Raw genomic sequence first — 20,779 nt, forward strand, 5'->3', positions numbered from 1 at the left:
AGCCCAGCTCAAGCACCTGGAAGCACCCAGCTGCTAACACTAAGAGGGGGTTGACCCTCACCCTGCTGCAGAGTGGGAAAAGAGGTCTGCTTCCATGGAGATTACAACCTAGAAGGCCCTTCCATCACACGGGGCTGCTAATGAGTTGGCAATTGCTTCTACAGCGTCTAACACCACCACCGACTCCCGAAGCCAGGTACAGAGCCCACCCCCATCCCAAACTGCCTCCTGCTTGAGCACCTATTCGATTCCGTTTGCTGGGTGTCCTTGGACGGACATGAGCACACGGTGCATTGTAGTGACTGCCGTCTGTGTTCTTCACTAGATCCTGCTCTCCTCAAAGGCAGGTGAGCTGTATCACATTTCCACTGCCCCGCCAGGTGTCCTGTTCACAGTATCCGGCGCCAGTGTTTCATGATAAGGATGGAAGTACTTGCCTCCAGAACTGAGCCCCTGCTGATTCCTTTGCCTCTGCCACTCTCTGTGGTGCCCGCCTGCTAACATTCACAGCACGGCTTTGGCAGATACGGTTCCCTGCAGCGCTCAGTCGCTTTCTCCAGAGCAAAGGGAGATGAAAGTGTATGGCCTAAAGCTCTAAGATTAAGCATTCTCTCAAGAACTTGATAGTTTACAAAACACTTCCATCTACCATGTCTCCTCTAATCTTCCCTGCCAGCCTGGGAGATAAGCCGGGGAGACCGCATCATTGTTCGACGCAGTGACAGGAAACAGAAGCGCACAGCGGCTCAGATTGGGAGTGGAAAGTGGAATCAGGAATGCTTTGCACACTGTAGGCTAACCTTGCCGTGTTCTGCACGTTCCCATCTCCATCAAGGACGAAATTGAAATGCCTCCTTTGGATTGTAGGGCATGCTCCAGGATGCACGTTGAGAGAGCTGCACTTTTCCAGGTTTCCCTGGTAATCGTTGTCGGAGTGGTTTGAGAGTAGGCATGTGTAGTCATCCTTGTGGGCCACCATAGGCTCTAGACAAGGCTAATGGGTCTGGGACAGTGAGCACACATTACATGGAGTGACACAGGAGTGAGCTGTGCACCTCACAGATTCTATAACTGTGCATGCATGCTTCATCATTTCTCTTCTGGTTGTTCCATTTTCATTAATTTAGTGTCCCTACCCTTTAAATTTTCATTTTTGTTTCTAAATAGCTGTTGACCATTTGGTCTCTGATAAGTCATGTTTTAAAGAATCTCAATACTTAAGGATATATATATTTTTTCCTCCAAACCATTTTATTGGGAGCTAATACAGATATCATGTTCCAAAGTTAAATCACATCAACCAGTCTTGTACAATTGCTACCACAATCAGTGTGAAAGCATTCCTCTCCTTTAACTCAGCGAAGCCCTTCATTGAAACGCCCAGGAGCCCTTGTTTTATTTACTGTCTCTAAAGGTTCATCCATCCTGGGTATTGTATACTGAAGAACATATTACCAACATGCAAGATGGTGACCTGGGAAATATATATTTAAATGAAGTAAAGCTTATTTTGTGTGGCACTACATGGATAAACATGACATACTTTCATCTTCATTGAAGGTCAGTATGCATCCCAAGCAAATGTGGAAAAATTTTGCAGGGTGTTGTGTGGTTATCTGAAAGAGTTTTATGCTTTATTTAGCCCAATACAGAGACCCCACCTACTTGCACAACCTAGCACACTCAGAGAAAGGCAGTCTTTGTACACAGGGGTAAGGAGACTTCACCAGTTGTCCTAAGGGCCAAGAGAATCGGCGGGAGAGCCAGCACACTGCATACTTGTCCCTCATTTCCAGGCCCACCTCTGGGGAACAGGGACCTCAAAGACCCGGGAACATTAAGCAGCGGCCTCATGGGAGGAAGGCCTGGTTCTTGTTGAAAACCTCACGGAGCAGTTCTGCTCTGAACACTAATGGGGTCGTCATGAGTCAGAATCCATAAAGGGCAGCGAGTAACTTTGATATGCAGGGAGCCTGGCTTCTTTCCTGCCTGCCCAACGTTGCCCAGTCTGGGTGACACTCAATCTCGAAGTGCGCAGAGCACACACTACCCAATCACACAATCTTCACACCGTGGCTGAGCTGGGGAAAGAATCTGTTTCCGTGATCTGTGTTCTCAAATTCTTAGAGGCCTTGACTTGCAAGCAGCAAAGCGCCAAGCCAGGGAGTGTGCTGCGATGAGCCAGACACCTACTGCTGCCTGGCCCACTTTCAGCCAAAGGCCTTTGCCTCGTGGTGACATGGTGGGTGACGCATGGGGCTGCTGACCACAGGTCTGCCGTTTGAACACACCATGCATTCCCAATGAGAACGGGGGTGCTTTCTGCTCCCGGAAAGGTCCACAGCCTCCGAAACCCACAGCGGCAGGTGTACCCTGTCCAGTGAGGTGGGAACGATCACAACGGACTCACTGGCAGGGACGTTTGCTTTGCTTTAATACCGGCCTTTCTATTCACGAGTACAGCTGACGTGTCCTAGACAGACACACGTGCTTGATACCCACGAGTGACACCTTGATCACAATGGGCCACGCAGGCTGACTTTACAAGGAGACGAGAGAGTGAATGGACCACAAAAAGAAGCCACTGGGCTGGATCCCTGGGACAGCTGTCTGTCTGCAGCTGGCGAAGGGGAACGCTGGCCAGTCTTAACAATGCTTGCAACTTTGTTACTGTGTAGCTGACTTGCAAAGAACAAAACCAAACCAAGCCCTCTTCAACTCTTCTTTCCTTTTCTCTCTTTCTCTGCTTGTGTTCTAAACTGTGGCAAGTTTACAATGTCTTTTAAACTGTGGCAAGACAGGGAAGAAAGCTGACGCGGGTCTTCTGTGCGCTTCTGCTGGATTGAGTGAAGCTACGTTGATTCTCCAGCAGCACGACTTTTTGTTTGGTGTGGCCGACTTGGAGGTGGACAGTGATATTTCGATGATTATTAGAGTGATATTTTGATTAGAGTGATTATTGGAGGCCGGCAGTGATATTTCGATGATTACTAGAAACACTGGCAAAAAAGGAATTCTTGTATGACATTATCTTTTTGTGTGTGTAAAATGTGTTTTCATAGGATTGATTCCCTGTAGTTTTTCATTAACTACATAGATTGATTGAGACCAAAATTAGAAGGATTTCTTTTAAAGAACTCTCACTGTTGTAAACTCAGTTTAAATGCTTTAAATGGACATCATGTATCGTGTGTGTATTTGATGTATGAAGGGCATTCAATATATTCGTAGCGACATGGAATGAACGGATAATGGAATTTTCCCATGAACTTTCTGAAGCCCCTCATACGTTCCACATTTTATTTATCATTCACCTGCTGGCGGGCATTTAGGTTGTTTCTACCACTGACTATAGGCATAGAGCTGCAGTGGACATTGGTGCACGTGTTTCTGTTTCTGCTTTCAAATCGTTTGAGATATCCCATGTGAAGCCCAAAAATATTGCTGAAAAAATCATAGAAACTTTATTAAACAGCGATCTCAAACTGCGAAGCTATTCTTTTTGACACATCTTCCATCGGGTCGGAATCTTGCTGAAGGTGAGTGTCCTGTCTTGCTAACCCTTCTCTGAAGGAATCTGCAATCGTTGGTTTATACCACATCAAAACAGCACTTTTGCCTCTTTAACCGATTCCAGTAGTGCTCCTTTGAAATGTTTTTTGAGTTCAGGAAACGAAGAGAAGTCTGCAGGGGCTCAGTCAGGGCTGTAGGTGGGGCAGGGAAAGGTTTCCCAACGCAGTTCTCACAGGACAACTCCAGCTGTCTTCATAGAATCAGCAGGCACATTATTTGCTGGGGAAAACAAATATAACGTATATACTCGAGTAGAAACCGAGTTTTTCTGGCACATTTTTAATGCAGTTTTTTGCGGTGAAATTAGGTGCCTTGGCTTATACTTTAGTATATACGGTACATCTTGGCTTACTTCTCCTGGCCGTTTTCTAACCAAAGTTTCCCCCCCAAATCCTTCCGAATTAGCCCGCAGCATCTTCCTGTGCATTTCGAGGAAATCTTCTCAGGATTACCTCCTTTGAAGTCCCTCTGCTCCTGACCTCTCTGCCTTGCTTTTAACTCATCCAGCATTCTCCTTGGAGGTGTCTGTTTTAATTAGACCCCTTCCCCACACCTTTTTTGAAATCACTCTTAAGGAAGATTAAATAAAACCAAACATAATAAAAAATGATTTGAAAAAAAGAAAGAAAAGAATTAGTCCTCAAAACTAATGGGCCAAACAATCCTTGGCCTCCTTTAACCTGAGACCAAAAGAATTAGATGGTGCTAGCCTACCACTCACTGCTCTGCCAGAGATGCCGTAGAAGGCTCTGGTTAGAATGTGCTAAAAATGTGGAATGCTATTTAAACCAAACAAAACCAAAAAACCTACACATGCACTGTTACTGAAGTGACAGGAGACTGGAGGAACCCCCAAACCATTGTGCTAAGATACCCTTGGAATCTGGAACTGAAGCTACAATTGGAGAACACGTCAGCCAAGTCAGAGTGGGCTGCACACTGCACACTTCCATCCAGGAAGGATGTGCTCCTAGGACAGTCAACTCAGTCTGACCAAAAGGGCAACACCTGTCCAAAAGCAAGGAGAAGAAGGTGAGGAAGGGCCTGGAAAAGGAGAAGACAGAGTGGACATGGGGAGTGTTACCCCCTATTTCATGGAACCATCAGTGTACGAGGTGTTGAATGCGTGACTACTTTGCTGTGTAAACTTTTGCCTAAAGCACAATAAACTGTTCAAAACTAAAACCAACCAAACAACCTTGTCGGTAACCATTGACTGATTGCAAAGACTTGCCTAGATGTGTCTGGTCCGCAATAAACTTGTGCATGGATGAATAGGAGCCCTCGTAGCAATCCTTGTTAAAATTTATTTTTAACTGAGCCCTGTGTGCCTAGGAGTAGAATTGTTGGATCAGTTCGTAATTCTGGTTTTAGTTTTGAAGCACCGTTCCAAAGCTGTTCCATTGTGCATCCCACCAGGGATGGATAGGGGTCTAGCTTCCCCACACTCCATCCAACATTTGTTATTCTTGGTTTGTTTTGATCTTAGTGGGTGTGAGGTGTTATCTCTCTGTGGTGTTGATTTGTACCTTTCAAAGGTCTGACGACAGCCTCTCTTCACGTGTCCAGTGGCTGCTTTGAGGACATGTTTACGCGAGGCTTTTCGTCTTTTATGATTAGGTCATTTAGTTTTTGTGTTGTGATATATTTTATGTATATTTTGATTATTAAATTCTTACTGGACATATGGCTGCGGCAATAATTTATTTTTGAAGTATGAATGCTAGACTTGTCCAAAACTATTGGAGATTAAAGCTGTCCCAGATATCCAACTCTGCCTAGATGGTGTTCTGCTCCATGTCTCCTCATTCCTCCCTGGAGTGTACTCTCTTCCTTCTCTGGGTTCTGCAGTTCCCTGCAGTGTCCTCCGGACTCATGAAACTTTAAGGAAGCGCCTCACGCGGCAAGTCCCACATTCAGAACTCAGGCAGAGGCAAGCCAAATACAGGGTCCAGAGCCAGAAGCCGAAGATGCCCAAAGACAGCCGAGCGGTATTGTAGGTCAGACACCCTCTGGTAAAGTGGTCTTAAAGATGCCCCCAGCATCAGAGATCCAAAACCAACAATCTTATCAATGCGAACAAGGGTGGTCGGTCGGTGTGGACACCCAAAGCCCATCTGTGGACAAGTGGGCATCCCCTCACAGAATGGTCACAAGGAAGGGACGAGTCAGCCAGGGTGCAGTATGGCACCAATGAAACACACAACATTACTCAGTATGGTAGTTACATAATGACAATTATCAATGGCTGAAGAGTTATGTGAAAGTGTCAGGGTGACAAGGGGTAGTCTGTGGTAGTTACGTAATCTGGTGTCAATTTGAGAGTATTCAAAGTGAAGAGGCAGAGTTTAGCCTGTCAATTAGGTCACAGCTTGATGACTTCATTTGTTGGTGCTATGGAGATAAATAGCTCACTGAAGGCCAGAGTACTCCCTGTGAGACATTCCTGTTGACAAGCCTCTTGGAGTCCACTGATGGAGCCAGAGCCCTGGAGCTGGAGACCCACACTAGCGCTGAGATGCTTCCATGATCACAAGACTTTCCACCCACTGGCCTTTGATCTTCCTGCATTTGGTGTCATTGCGTCTGTTCATGAGTCTGAAAAGGAATGTAGAGACTGGTATCAGACATAAGGGCTAATATCAGACTTATGGACTTGATTAAGGCTGCGCTCGGATGTTTTCTTAATATACAATTATTCTTTTATATAAAGCTCTTTCTTTTACACATATGAGTGTCTATGAATTTGTTTCTTTGGTAACCCTAACAAACTCTAGTTCTTTAATGCTTCCTCTCCTCCACTATTATGACCCCAGTTTTGCCTTCCAAACCTGGCTAGACCAGAGTTCTTGACATGGACTCCAGGACAGATAACCCCCTCAGGAACAGTAAAGGGAGTAGTGATGCCATGAGGGTAGGGAGAGGGTGGGGGAGAGAAGGAGGAGAAATGAGGAGCTGATCACAATGATCAATATGTAACCCCTCCCTCCACACACACACACTCTGAGGGGGGTGAACAACAGAAACATGGGTGAAGAGAGACAGCACATGGTATAAGATATGAAATTAATAATAATTTGTAATTTATCAAGTGTTCACAAGGGTGGAAGGGTAGAGGAGGGAGGAAAGAAAGGAGCTTATACAAGGGTTAAGTTGAAATGTTTTGAATATAATGTTGGCAACATCTGTACAAATATGCTTGAAACAACTGATGCATGGATTGTTATAAGAGCTGTAAGAGGACCAGTTATCAGACATCAAAAACTAAAAATCATGTAAGTGGGTGCCCACCTTCCTGATACAATCAATAAAGACAAATGTGTGCATAAGCAAATGTGAAGAAAACTTATGGTTCCCGGCTATCAAAAGATATAGTGTCTGGGGTCTTGGATGCTCGAAGATAAACAAGTGGCCATCTAGTTCAGAAGCAACAAAGCCCACATGGAAGAAACACACCAGCCTGTGTGACCACGAGCTGTCAAAGGAATCAGGTATCAAGCATCAAGGAACAAAAAATCATATCATTGAAAATGTGGGTGAGTGCAGAGTGGAGACTGAAAGCCCATGGGCAACGAACTGGACACTCTCTTACTGAAGGGTTGTGGGGAGGAGATGAGCCAGTCAGGGTGCAGGGTAGCAACAAAGAAACATAACTTTCCTCTAGTTCTTAAATATTTCCTCCCCCCAACTATCATAATCCCAATTCTACCTTACAAATCTGGCTACACCAGATGATGTACATTGGTATAGATAGCAACTGGAAACACAAGGAATCCAGGATAGATGACTCCTCCAGGACCAGTGGTGAGAGTGGCGATGCCTGGAGGGTGGAGGGAACATGGGATAGAAAGGGGGAACTGATTACAAGAATCTACGTATAGCCTCCTTCCTGGGGGGTGGACAGCAGAGAAGAGGGCAAGGGGAGACATCGGACAGTGTAACATATGACAAAATAATAACAATTTATGAATTATTAAAGGTTCATAATATAGGGGGAGGGGAGGGAGGGGGAAAACGAGCAGCTGATATTAAGGGTTCAAGTGGAAGGCAAATGTTTTGAGAATGATGATGGCAACAAATGTACATATGTGCTTGACACAATGGATGGATGTATGGATTGTGATAGTAATTGTGTGAGCCTCCAATAAAATGATTTTTTAAAAAAGAACTATAAGAAACCCCAATAAAATTATTATATATATACACAGACACACATATCCCCAGCAAAAGGGGTGTGACTTGTTTCCCACCTTTTACTGAAGTCAGGTCTGGTTTTGTTGTTGTTTGTACTGTAGTAGGAAAGAATGAACTACCTCAGTAGTCCCTGAGGCTAAACCAGTACTATCCCCACAATTACTTTAGCAAACCTGGTTCCCTGAAGTCAGGTCTTAATCCCACCTAAATACCCGTCCTTTAGTAGCACAGAGAACTCCATCCAAAATGGGAGTGTAACCACAGGCCTAGCATCCAGAATTGTAATGCATCACATAAAGGAATGATGGCTAAAGGAACCATGTTACTTGACTGCAACATAATGGGTTCTAAAGATACTCTCCTGATCAATAGCTTGTCTTTTCACTTTTTGGTAAATGTTCTTGAGGACCTAAAGTTTTAAATTTTTATGAATTTCCATTTGCCTATTTTGTTTTCTGTTGTTTATGCTTCTGTTATTATATTCGATGGCCCATTGTTAAAAGCTTGGGCTGATATATTACCTCTCCTTTCTCTTTGCAGAATTTTATAAGTCTAGTTTTTTATAATTTTACTTTTTATATTTAGGTCCCCAATTCATTGTTGAATGTGTGTGTGTGTGTGTATGGGGTGGGGCATGAATCTTGTTTCATTTTTCCATTTGTGGAAATTTGAATTTTCTAAGCAGCATGTATTGAAGATACTCCTTTCTCCATGGAATAGACTTAGCACTCGTGTCAAACATCAGATGACCATAGATGTGTCAGTGTATTTCTAGATTCTCTGTTCTATTCAGTACCAGGTGGTTTTGTTTCCTGTAGCTGACTGTATTTACATATGTCTTAAAATCAGGAAATAGGAGTCCTCCTACTTTGGACTTCTCTTTCAGCATTGCTTTAGCTCATTGGGGGCCTCTTGTCTTTCCATGTAAAATTGAGGATTGGTTTTCCTATTTCTATAAAGAAGGCTGTTGATATTTTTAATGAGATTGCATTTAATCTATAGATCTGTTTTGGTACTATTGATCTCTTAATGATGTCACACCATCAACCCATGAACATGGAACGTCTTTCCCTTTATTTAAGTCTTCCTTTATCTCTTCCAGCAGTGCTTTAGTGTTCTCATTTGATAAGTCCTTCGTGTCCTTGATGAGAGTCTTTTCCTTGTTTTTATTCTCTTCGAAGCTCTTATAAATGGGATTCTTTCCTTAATTCTCTTTCAGATCTTTCATTGCTTATGTGTAAAAACCTAGCCAATTTTGGCTTGTTGACCTTGTATCCTGCAGCTTGGCTTAACTTCCTCTGCTAATTCCAGGAGTTTTCTTTTGGACATTTTAGGACCCATAGTATTTTCTTTGGTTGATTTTACAAGTAGATTGATGAGCCTCACTTCTTAATCTCTGAACTGCTTTCTAGGAAATCCCATTTGGATCCAATGTACTTATATTGTATCCAAGATAGGTGCTCCTCTACATTCATAGGTTCGGTACATTTATTACAAAAGAGCAGACAACTTGACAAACCATTCTTGTCGGGATTCTTCTTGTCGGGTCTCTCTCATGCTTTGGTGAACAATGGTCTCTTATTTGTAGGCCATCCGTATTCGACTTGTCTTTAAAACTTTATCTGTGCCTTAGGTGAAGAATGCTCCCTCATTTGATCCATTTTAATCTGAAATTTCTGTGGGAAATTCGTTGGTCTTAAATCCAGGTAACTCAAACGGAGCCAAAGCAGCATTCTTCTGCAGAGGGAATGCAAGATGAGTTGTCTGTGTCCTCAACATGTTGAGGTCAGACCAAACTCCTTGTAACTAAGCCAAGCTGCTACTGAATCGCTCCCTTGTAAATAGCAAGAGAGTTTTAATTACAGCTTTATAGCTGCTATTTTAATCTGTTCTGGAATATTCCGATGCAAAGCTGCAAAGCATGTTATTAAATTGCTGATAATACCCTGTACCCTCTCATATAACACTTGTCTTGCTGTGGTGTAGAACAAAGGACTTACTCAGAGACCCTATGAGGGGGTACTCCCCCAAAATGGATTTTCCCCCAAAGCTATGTATTTAAATATTTTACAAAACAACTGTATCACCTTCAAAGTACTCTGCATTACACTTCATACATTTGTCAAATCTGTGACTCCATTCCTTGAAATATCTTTCAAACTCATCTGTTTGCATGGCTGACAGCACCTCCTTCGTTTCTTTCTTCGTCTCTTCCACGTCATCAACTTGCTGTGCTTTCATGTCCCTCTGCATTTGAAGAAACAAAAAGTAGTCACATGGAGTGAGGTCAGGTGAGTAAGGTGCATGGGCCAAGAGAGGCATGCTGTTTTTTGTCAACATCTGGTGCACTGAGATGGCTATGTGAGCGTGAGCAGGTGCATTGTCATGATGGCAAAATGAGTCCCCTGTCTGTCACGAATCAGGTCTCCTTTTGGTCACGCACTGTAAAGCTACCTTTGTAGAACCTCTAAATAGAAAGCTTGGTTAACAGTCTGACCTGGTGGAACCAACTCCAAATGGATGATGAGTCAACATTTCGTCTGTTTGGTAAATTGATAGATGTCCAGAATGAGGTTTGTCACCAATCAACACCAGCTTTTTTGAAACAAGAAAACCACTCATACACTTGAGGTTTTCCCATAGCGCTGTCCTTGTAAGCTGTGTTCAACATCACAGCAGTTTCTTTGGCATTTTTCCTGAGCAGGAAACAAAATTTCACAGCCGCATGCTGTTCTCTTAAATTGGCCATCAGAAAAACCGAGGTTCAAGAGAAATGGCTTTCACAGAAAAAATTCAATGACCAGAGAGAACCTTGGGATGGACCCAGGGAATATGCTCAGTGGAGCTTTTTCTCTGTTTTAGTTATTTGGGGGGGGGCAAGAGGGGGGGACACCTCCTCATATTTAAATGAAGCTAAGTAGTTAGAATTTTACTTGGGAGATCTTGGTGGCAAGAAACGCAAACTCATTCTGGTAACCCCAAGGCCTGCATTTTGTCGCTGGGGGACACGAGAACTGGAGCCAGGCCTGGGAAGCTGACAGGGAGAGAACCTGCCAGAAGGAATTGAGGAATGTCTTCTGGTTCTCCTCTCCCAAAGATGCTGTAGTCTGCTGTCTGCTGCTATCTGTGTCTTGTTCCATTCTGAGCTGGCAGGCGACTGCCTTTCTGCAGGTCTTCTTTATATGGTCGCTGTATACCTGGGCCCTGCTTCTTCACAAGCCGATTGGCTTGTCACATTCCCTTTCTCATGGATCCTCTTAACTTGAGCTTTTCGGAGCACTCGGCTTTTCTCAGTTCAAATTCTTGTGAGAGGAGATCTGATCGGCCTGCCTCATTCTGTTTGTGTGTGTTTGTTTATTTAAATAGTCACCTCTAGTCATTTACTAATTGGAAAATGTAGCATAGAATTGACTTCAGAATATCGAAAATTCAATTAAAAGACATTCCATATACCCTGGAAAGTGCACGGAGCAAAGCTGTCCAACATTAACAGACTCAGGAGTGTAGACTCGGGACAAAGCATCAAAGGACTCGTGTGTTTCTATCAAAAGGAGATTGTACATTTTGATCAAACTGAAGAAAGCCCCATTAGTTCTAAGTGAGTATCCTTAGCTTTCAGCATCTACATTCTGCACGGTTAATCATGTGCACAACAACCCAACCTCCTTAAGAAACAGCATCATATTTAGCACTTTAGTGCACACAGAATATTGACACAACATCACATGAACGCAAATCTGTATTCTCCGAATGCTCAGTATTTCTAAGACGAGTATTTCTAAGCCATTAATAATATGGAGAAAAAAATGTTGGATTAACTTTTAAATTCAAAAGTCCCCTGGCTGTTCTCCACAGAGAGGCCTTCTTGGTGCAGAGACAACTAAGCCACCACCCTAGGAGTGGCCTGGTGTCGAGTGGCCTGGTGTGCTTACCTGTATGAAAACCGGCCTTATCCCAGGCCCTGTGATCCCATCCCCCATGCTTCCTCTGACCCCGCCCACTAGGGTAGCCAACACATGTCCAGAAAGGCACAGGGACAAATCGTCCCATAGTCTTATCTCCTGGAAAATTTGATAGCAGTTGCATTATCTTTTTATCATAATGCCTTGACATTATAAATAGTTCAAAGTATATTTGATAACATGTGCTCCCAACAATATAAAAACTACTTTCCAAAAAACTATAGTTCTAACCAAACAAAATGATCCCTTGATTCTTTCCCATGCTACATCACTTGCCAAATTGCTCTCAAGAAGAACTCATTAGTTATTCCTGTTATCATTATCCTGAACTCATTAGTTATGCTGTTATCAGTAGTTTAGACCCCTCCTGACACTTTTTTTTAGTTATTTTATTTATTTATTTTTTAAACAATTTATTAGGGGCTCATACAACTCTTATCACAGTCCATACGTATACATACATCAATTGTATAAAGCACATCTGTACATTCTTTGCCCTAAGCATTTTCTTTTTTTTCCTCCTCTTTTCTTTTTTTTACATTTTATTAGGGACTCATATAACTTTTATCACAATCCATACATATACATACATCAATTGTATAAAGCACATCCATACATTCCCTGCCCCAATCATTCTCAAAAATTTGCTCTCCACTTAAGCCCTTTGCATCAGGTCCTCTTTTTTTTCCCCTCCCTCCCCGCTCCCCCCTTCCTCATGTGCCCTTGGTAATTTATACATCGTTATTTTGTCATATCTTGCCCTATCCGGAGTCTCCCTTCCCCCCCTTCTCTGCTGTCCCTCTCCCAGGGAAGAGGTCACATGTGGATCCTTGTAATCAGTTCCCCCTTTCCAACCCACTCACCCTCCACTCTCCCAGCATTGCCCCTCACACCCTTGGTCCTGAAGGTATCATCCACCCTGGATTCCCTGTGCCTCCAGCCCCCATATGCACCAGTGTACAGCCTCTGTCCTATCCAGCCCTGCAAGGTAGAATTCGGATCATGGTAGTTGAGGGGAGGAAGCATCCAGGATCTGGGGGAAAGCTGTGTTCTTCATCGGTACTACATTGCACCCTGACTGACCCGTCTTCTCTCCTAAACCCCTCTATGAGGGGATCTCCACCTCCTGACACTTCTGAGGGAGATATTTGGATGTATTATTTTTTTTGTCTCACTTGTATATAGAAGAAAGCAATACCATGGGTATTATGGAGAAGTGAAATTACATCACCTGGCTCTGAGCTCTCCATAACTATACAGATCAGAGTATGCAAATAAGGTGTAGAGTACTCTGACTTGTGATTGGTCAGTTTTACCATTCTGCTGAGTAAGATTGGAGCCATTTCAAAAGCGGGAACAGAGACTACCATGACCGTGAAGAAAGAAGAATGGAGTCCATCCAGGATCCGTGTATGGAGAAGAAGCCGTGGCTGCTGAGACCAGAAGGCAGAGCGGTGGGCTTCCTGCCTTCAGCGGGAGGTGGGCTTGCAGAGTGGGGGTCCTCTGGCCATTTATCAATTGTTATAATTACCCAAGCAGGCCAGAGGCCAAGGGGCATGTGTGGCTGAGGTCAAGGAACAGAGATAGGTGTGCCAACCATCATGACTCAGAAGAAGCCCTTGGGGCAAAAGAAATGTATGCTTCATGTTTCAGATCTTGCACTGTCGCCTATTAGCTTTCCTAAGAAGCCCCACAATCATGGGTACTGTCGGAATCCCCCAGTGAATTATTAAATGCAGCCGAGAAGCAGAGTGCCGTGGGAGGGGTGGTTCGTATCAGAGCAGGGTAAAGAAGGTGGGAGAGTGGAGGCGTGTCAGACCTCTGCCTCGTGGGAATCATCCCTGGGCAGAAGTGGAGTTGGGGCTCTCCTCCCTCCTGAAGCCTGAGGAGGTCAGAGGTGGCCCTTATGCCATTTTTGCAGATGTAATGAAAATGAGGTGATGTAGATTAGAGCTCATTCCATTTATTTAATTTTATTGTCATTATTTTAAAAACTCCTAGACTTCTTGATTTCAGACAACCTACTTAAGGTAAATCTAAGACGTGTTCTTTTGGGCAAATCAACTGCACCAGACCACTTTAAAGCATTGAAGAACCAAGAGGTCCTTTGAGGACAGAGGTGTGCCTGACCCAAACCAGTGTGATTTCAGTCTCCTCATATGGATGTGAAAGTTGGGCAGTGACTAAGGAAACCTGCATAAGCATTGATGCATTGAAATTGGGGGGCTGGTGAAGAATATTGAAAGTACCTTAACCCCCCCCCCCCCCAATAAACAAATCTATCTTGGAAGCAGTGCATCCAGAATGGCAATCCTTAGTTTCACATACCTTAGATATATGATCAGGAGAGACCAGAACCCCAAACCAAACTCACTGCCATGAATTCAATTCTGACTCGTAGCGACCCTGCCAGACAGACTAACTACCCCCCTTTGGATTGCTAGTGCTGTACATCATTCGGGGAATGGAAAGCCTCATCCTTTCCCCATGGAGTGCCTGGTGATTTTGAACTGTAGACCTTAAGGTTAGCAGCCCAATGTGTGACCCACTATGCCATTCCACCTTTTCAGGAGAGAGGAGTCTCTGGAAAAAGACATAATGCTTGGTAGAGAATCAATGAAAAGGAAAAAATGCCCAATGAGTTGGGTTGATACACTGGTTACAGTAACAGGTTCAAACAGTAAATTGTGAGGATGGCACAATCTCTTTCATTCTGTTTACATAGCATCCAACTCAACTGTACCTAGCAACAATTATGATATTCTTTAACAGTGTTAAGAGAATGTACCTAAGATAACTGTGATGTAGTTAGTTTATTGTGCCAACCTGGACGATAAACACATGTGGGATTAATTGAAGGGTGGAGAGATAAATAGCTCAGTGAGCCTCACCTTTCTTGTCTCTCATTCTTTGATCACCGGACCAGTGTGCAGCTGCCTTGCTTGTTCTGTGCCTCAATTTCCAAGCTACACTACCTGTGGGACACCTAACCCATGTACTGTGTCGCTGTAATTTGAGATTCCTTCAAGACCTGCTTCACCACACCATTGGAATTTACACCTCTTGAGCTGGGGACTGTAGGACCCTGTCATCTGGCTGACTGTTGGTGACCTGCCTTGCTGTTTTCTGCCTGTGCCCCCAGATAGCCTAAATTGCTCTAGAGGAATACCCAGCGGCCCTCAAGACTTGAAGGACTGCCAGTGTCTCACAACTGTCTCACAGGAGCCATTTGCACTGCTTTATAATTTATATATATATAAAATTATTAGCATTCTGGGTTTTTTTCCTCTAGAGTGCCCTGTCTAACACAAACTGGTAGTGTAGTGGGCTACATATTGAGCGGCCAACTCAGAAAGTCAGCAGTTCAAACCCACTAGCCAGTCTGAGGAACGAGAATGAGGCAGGCTAGTTCAGTAAATATTTACAGGCTTGAAAACTATATATAGGGTGGCTATAAGTTGGAATCAACTCAGTGGCTGTGAGTACAAGTGTATTGTGGAATATGGTGCTTTGTATATGAAGACATGTCAGTTTGTAGCATTGGTGACTGTGAGGCCAGGTTGACTAGAGAAACAAACCCAGGAACACTCACGTGTGTAAGCGAGAGCTTTGTATAAAGAGCAATTGAATATTCAGACAACATCCCAGTCCAGTCCAGATCAAGTCTATAAATCCAGTATTAGCCCTTAAGTCCTTCTTTGGACTCGCAAGGTCACATGCAATGATGCAGAATGCAGGATGGTCACAGGCTGGTGGATGCAAAGTCTTGTAGTTCCAGTGGCAGTGGATGCATCTCCTTTCTCTGTCTGCCATCAGTGTAGCTCCATGCATCTTGTCAAGAGGAAGGTGAAGTAGAGAGTGTGTCCCACCTCCAGGGAGGAAGAGAGGAAGTTCCCAGAATCCTCATGAGGAGGCCACACCCACAAGGAACAATCACCAGGCTGTACCTGGTTGACAGGCTAGGCTCCACCCTTCCATTCTTTTCTCAAGTTGACATGAAATTGTGTAACTACCACACTGACCTTACCAAAGGGAAAAAACATGAAGGGATTTTTTTGTGTTGTGTTTTCCTCTCTCTTTCTGCAGAAACCAAGCTCCTTTCCACTGAAGTATATGATTGAGGCTTCCACCCATTTAGATATTGACCCCTAGCATGCATGTTGCATCCTGTCAACCAGAATAGTAACCATGGTTACACGAAATGATGCAGCAGGTCTATAACCACTTGATGACATGATTTATCTTTGAGGGCAGAAAGTAAATTCTAACTATAATGTTGTTTGGAGTTACAGTATCTTTTCCCTTCATTTTACAGGTATTGCATGCACATTACCCAATTTTTTAAAACAAAGAAGAGTGTGCAGGAGAAAATGAAACGATCTCTTCCTTTATGTACCAGTATGTTAATATTTGCATTTATTTTTGTAGCTTTTCAAAACTCACACACACATTCTCATTTGTGGTGTAGACTCCCACTTGTCTTTCTGCTAAAATCCAGTTCAGTTTTGTGATGAAATCCTCTTCTGTCTTTGTCTTACGTGACATTGCTGCTGTGTGCTGTCCAGGTGAGTCGGACTCAGAGTGATCCTTTAAGAGAGGTAGAACTGCCCAGAGCCATTCCTGGGCTGTTATCTTTGTAAGAGTGCCAGGTCCTTTCCTCCTTGGCATAGTTGGCAGATTCCATCGAGTGTCCTTTTGCTTAGTGCTGACTGATAACCCTTGTACATACCACCTGCACACCAAGATGCATTTATCTGAGCCATTAAATACCTGCAACATGATTTTAAATGACTTAGCTTTTCAGATGTACTATAACTTGCATCACTATTCTAGGTCATTTCTTAGATGTAATTTTAAGTCCCGAATCACTTCTATGTCCTAGTAGTAGTATCTCATTATGGGGTTTAAGCTTAGACCCAAACCCGTTCTCATTGAGTCAATTGTGATTCATAGCAACCCCATGGAATAGCTCCCTAAGTCTGCCCAGGCTATATCTCTTGACAGGAGCAGACTGTCCCATCTTTGAATGGTGTAGCAATGGGCTTGAACCACTGACCTTGTGAAAGCAACCCAGTGCTTAATTTGTTATGTCACCAGTTTCTTAAGCTTATCAAATTCTGGTTCATAGCGACCCGATAGGACAGGGTAAGAACGCCCCTGTGTGTTTCTGAGATTAACTCTTTATGGGAGTAGAAAGTGTTGCCCTTCTCCCTCGGTGGTTTCAAACTGCTGACCTTGCTGTTAGCAGCCCAATGCATAACCACTACAGCACCAGGGCTATAGCACCCCTATAGACCCTATACCAAGTAGAACTGCCCTTTTGAGTGTCCGAGGCTGTGAAGCTTTATGGGAGCAGACAGCCTCATCTTTCTCCGGTGGAGTGGCTAGCAGTTTTGAACCACTGACTGTGCCGAGTGAGAGGTAGCACAAATTAGAAGCCTTGACAGTCATCACAGGCTTGTGAGCAGCGGCTGCCAGTGCAGTTCACCCGAGACACGCAGGTCCACGGGCATCGTGTCCAGGTGTCCCAGGAGTGGTGGCCGGTCTGTAGCTCATAGATGTTGGTGTTGGCATCGTAGGGATAAACTACTCCCATGGCACCAAAGCGTCTCCCCATTCTCTCTCCTGGCTGATCTGGGCTGGCTTTGAGCCCTTGGTTCCAGGTTCCCAGACCTACCCCTGCAGATCAAATTAGGATCCAGGTACCTTCCTGCTGCAATTAAAATAAAATAAAAGCAGCTGTAAATGTTACTAAAATAACAATTCCACTTGCTCCTTAGCAGGCTGCTTTGAGAAACTGGATCGCACAGGTGCCCAGAGTGCCTCTGAATATTCAGCCCCATTGTCTGCCTGGCTCTCTGTCCATCTGAGCAGATTGGAATCTCGGTCGAAAGTGTCCACGAACAACAACCTTGTCTGTGAGGGTGAACTCCTGGCATGTCACTGCAGCAGGGGACAGTTGCCTTGGCATGAGGCTTTTGCAGCCCCATAGGACCCTCTGCGTATGGGACCCTGTGCTTGGTGTCACATTTTTTAAAGATCATATTATTGGGGGCTCTTACAACTCTTAGAACAATCTACACATCAGTTGTATCAAGCATATCTGCTATCATTTTTTCCCTAGACATTTACTTTCTATTGAGCCCTTGGTATCAGCTCTTCTTTTTTCCGTCCTGCCTCCCCTCCCCTTTGGTGTCCACATTTTATCTTCAGTATCTTGGATTTCCTAAGTTTGTGTTTTTTTTTTAACAAGGGGACCTGCATTTTCATCAAGCATTGAATCCCACAGGATGGTGGATCCTGACTGGGGTGGAAAGAAAGACATTGGGGAAAAAAATTATATATATAAAATCTTTTGAATGATTCTGTCTCAGACATTGTACCAAAGAGAAGGAAAAATCAGCACCAGCTGCCTGCCTTCTCTGCAGGAAGCGGCCTGTGGGACTTTAAAGAGACTGCCGTGAAGGGCTAACTGGAGCAGCTCCTGGAAGCCGCACCCCGGGAAGGTGCCTGGGAGCTCCTGGCAGCGCAGGACTGACTGGCTGCAGGACAAAGCCCTGCCAGACACAATGCCCCCGGAGCTGCTGCCCTGTGCCTTTAGTGAAAAGCCATCCTGTGCCTCATCTCTCGAGGAGGGGAACATGTCCATCCTCGGTCCTTTGTTTGCTTCTGAGCTGTATCTTTCTGGCTCTTTGTACAAGCTGCCATTTCCAGTCCCCCGTGGTCCAGAATCTCTGTGTGGAACACTCCGCGGGAGGGAGAGGATGCCTCTTTTAGCCTTGTCATCCTGCCCCTCCCAGTGGAAGTCCCTCTTTGTCAGAAGAGAGCCTAGATCCTCTGCGGAATTGCCTAATACTCAAATTCTCAGTGCCTGCGGGAGAGATGGGCAACAGAAACCCCATACTTCTCTCCTGCTCTTGTTCTACTGAGATGTGATCTGGTGGAGTGTTACTTTAGTTTGCGTGTGTGAACAGCCGTCCGTTTGGTTTGGTTTCTTTCCTTTTTCCAAAGGCAAAGTTCCCGAGTCCGTGTCCTTTTTAAAACTCCACAGGATGCGGATAAACTCTCCCGGGAAAAGGACTGTCCCAGAGCCTCCCATTCCCTAACGTAGTTCTACTGAGCGTGCCAGGTTATGAACTGTTTATTTCCACTCAGCCAGGAGCTAGGAGCAGAGATTGGGAATGATCAGTTAAAACCTCTAGTTAAAACCTCTAGTAGCAGTTTGCCTGTTGTAGGCTCGTATCTCATATGTATTTTTCCATATTGTATACGTTTTACAAAAAGATGATATGTACCATCTCTTACAAGTAGAGGACCAGTGAAAAACAGGAAGACCGTCAATGTATGGAATGACACAGTGGCTGCAACAGTGGCGGTTTTGAGGATGGTGCCGGGCTGGTCAGTGGTTCTTCCTGTTGTGCGTGGCTCGCTAAGCTTCAGAACCAACTCGACAGTACTTGACAACATCACCGCCGTATTGACAAAAGTATCAGTCTGTCACAGAATTGGGGGTGTAGGGGGCAGCAAGCAAGTAAAAGGTGGCCCCTGATCACACATAGTGTGAGAAACCCGGTCCTATCTGACAGCGTCAACTGTGTGTGTCTCTATAACCATGCTTCCCATGAACTCCTCTGTATCTTACAGGTGGCGATGAATGCGCACGTGCGTGTAGTCAGGCGCGCTCTCGCTGCATAAACAAAGGGTAGTCTTTTCGGCAGGCCAGGTACACGTGCAATTGGAATGGTTGAGGTTAGAAGAAAGCCTTGTAGATTAGCTACTTGTTTTCCAGGATGCATATTTTCTTTTTGAATTTAAAAGAAATCATTTTATTGGGGGCTCATACAACTCTTATCACAATCCATACATCCAACCATTGTGTCAAGAACATATGTACATTTGTCGCCATCATCATTCTCAAAACATTTGCCTTCTACTTGAGCCCTTAATATCTGCTGCTCATTTTACCCCTCCCTCCCCACTCCCCCCTCCCTCATGTACCCTTCATCATTCATAAATTATTATTATTTTGTTATATATTACATTGTCCTCTTTCCCTGCCTTCTTCTCTGCTGTCCACCTCCCAGGGAGGAGGCTATATGTAGATTCTTATAACCGGTTCCCCCTTTCTACCTCACATTCTCTCCACCCTCCAGGCATCACCACTGGTCCCAAAGGAATCATCTGTCCTGGATTCCCTGTGTTTCCAGTTGCTATCTGTGCTTATGTACATCCTCTGGTCTAGCCAGCTTTGTAAGGTAGAATTGGGATTATGATAGTGGGGGGAGGAAGCATTTAAGAACTAGAGGAAAGTTACATGTTTCATCGTTACTACCCTGCACCCTGAGTGGTTCATCTCCTCCCCACAACCCTTCAGTAAGGGGTGTCTGGTTGGCTACCAATAGGCTTTGAGTCTCTACTCTGCACTCACCCACATTTTCAATGATATGATTTTTTTGTTCCTTGATGCTTGATGCCTGATCCTTTTGACAGCTCATGGTCACACAGGCTGGTGTATTTCTTCCAAGTGGGTTTTGTTGCTTCTGAGCTAGATGGCCACTTGTTTTATCTTCAATCCTTTAAGACCCCAAATGCTATATCTTTTGATAGCTGGGCACCATTAACTTTCTTCACCACCTTTGCTTATGCACACGTTTGTCTTCAGTGATCGTATCAGGAAGGTGGAAACCTACTGATGTGATTTTTAGTTCTTTGATGTCTAATAATTAGTCTCGTCTACACCTCGTGGTCAGCCAAGCTGGTGTACTTCTTCCATGTGGGCTTTGATGTTTCTCAGCTAGATGGCCTCTTCTTTGTCTTCAAGCCTTTAAGACTCCAGACGCTATATCTTTTGATAGCCAGGCACCGTCAGCTTTCTTCACCACATTTGCTTATGCACACATTTTTCTTCAGCAATCGTGTCGGGAAGGTGTGCATCCCTGGAATGCCAATTTAATAGAACAAAGTGCTCTTGCATTGAGTAAGTGCTTGAGTGGAGGCCCAATGTCCATCTGCTGCCTTAGTACTAAACCTATATGCACATAGATCTGTTT

General features: G+C 44.3%; 1 protein-coding gene and 1 pseudogene across 1 annotated transcript in view; one reads left to right on the plus strand and one right to left on the minus strand.

The window, feature by feature from the left end:
- The window catches only part of TBC1D9 (TBC1 domain family member 9), a 144,354-nt gene that overhangs the window by 30,564 nt on the left and 93,011 nt on the right, over positions 1–20,779 (plus strand). The window lies entirely within an intron of this gene.
- On the minus strand, positions 7,861–7,966 carry LOC142444084 (small nucleolar RNA SNORA66; annotated as a pseudogene).

This window comes from Tenrec ecaudatus, chromosome 3, assembly GCF_050624435.1.
Source record: "Tenrec ecaudatus isolate mTenEca1 chromosome 3, mTenEca1.hap1, whole genome shotgun sequence".
Lineage (NCBI taxonomy): Eukaryota > Metazoa > Chordata > Mammalia > Afrosoricida > Tenrecidae > Tenrec > Tenrec ecaudatus.